The sequence below is a fragment of the Aphanomyces astaci genome, assembly GCF_000520075.1.
Source record: "Aphanomyces astaci strain APO3 unplaced genomic scaffold supercont1.56, whole genome shotgun sequence".
NCBI lineage: Eukaryota > Oomycota > Saprolegniomycetes > Saprolegniales > Verrucalvaceae > Aphanomyces > Aphanomyces astaci.
In genome coordinates, this window is record NW_009798319.1 from 219,212 (window position 1) to 220,152 (window position 941).

Consider the following 941-nt stretch of genomic DNA (forward strand, 5'->3'; position numbering starts at 1 on the left):
ATCCTCGGAGTCACCCTCGACTCCACCCGCGGCGAACTCAACCCGACTTCCCCGCGACCCCCCGGCTACCCCGGGTCCCCACGTCTCCCAGCCTACCCAGGTCACCCCGCATTCCCCGGGTTCCCTGAGTCGACTGCTCAACCCCCTGTGTTCCCGACCTTCCCAGCTACCCCGGCTTTCCCCTGGTTCACTGAGTTTCCTGTCCTCCCCGAACACCCCGAACAACCTTTGTGTGCTCCATCGGTGATATTTGCCCTATTGACGTCAACCCTCCGAAACAACCCTCGCTATCTTATTATTGTGAGCCATAACATCATCACTTATATAAGAAACGCAACAAGTGTTTAATCATCAAAATTGCAGGTCGTTATTTTCAAATTGGTTGACACGTGTGGCCTCAAGCTCAATGACTGTGCTAGCGTACTAGTACATACTCTCAAACACGCGCCAGTACATACTTGCTTATACACAAAGCACGATCAATAAGCAGTCAATAATCTACGTAAATTGGTGATGCCGGTGCTGTCGCCGTCCAAGGTCTGGGTCCTCCCATGGTCGAAATCGTTGGTTCTTGACGTCGTAGACGTAGAGAGCCCTGTGTAATCGTGATGAGTGGCCGGTCCATACCACACCATCACCAATCACAACGGTTAATGTCGTCAGCGACATTAGCAGCGTTCGTGTCGTATCCATTGCGTGTGTGAGGTCGGCGAATCCACTCCTGACGGGGTCGGTACATGCATCGACGGCAGCAGGGCTCATTTCATGGGAGAATCGGTGGCATCGACCTCGATTGATGCCACCAGCCTTGCCAGCCACAGTGGTGTCAGTCGCGCTCGATGCCATCGATTCTCGCATGAAATGAGCCCTGCGCATGTGCCGCGACCAACGTTGCTGTTGGCGGATAGGTCAGTGGTGCGATGATGCGGTCGGCGAAGTGC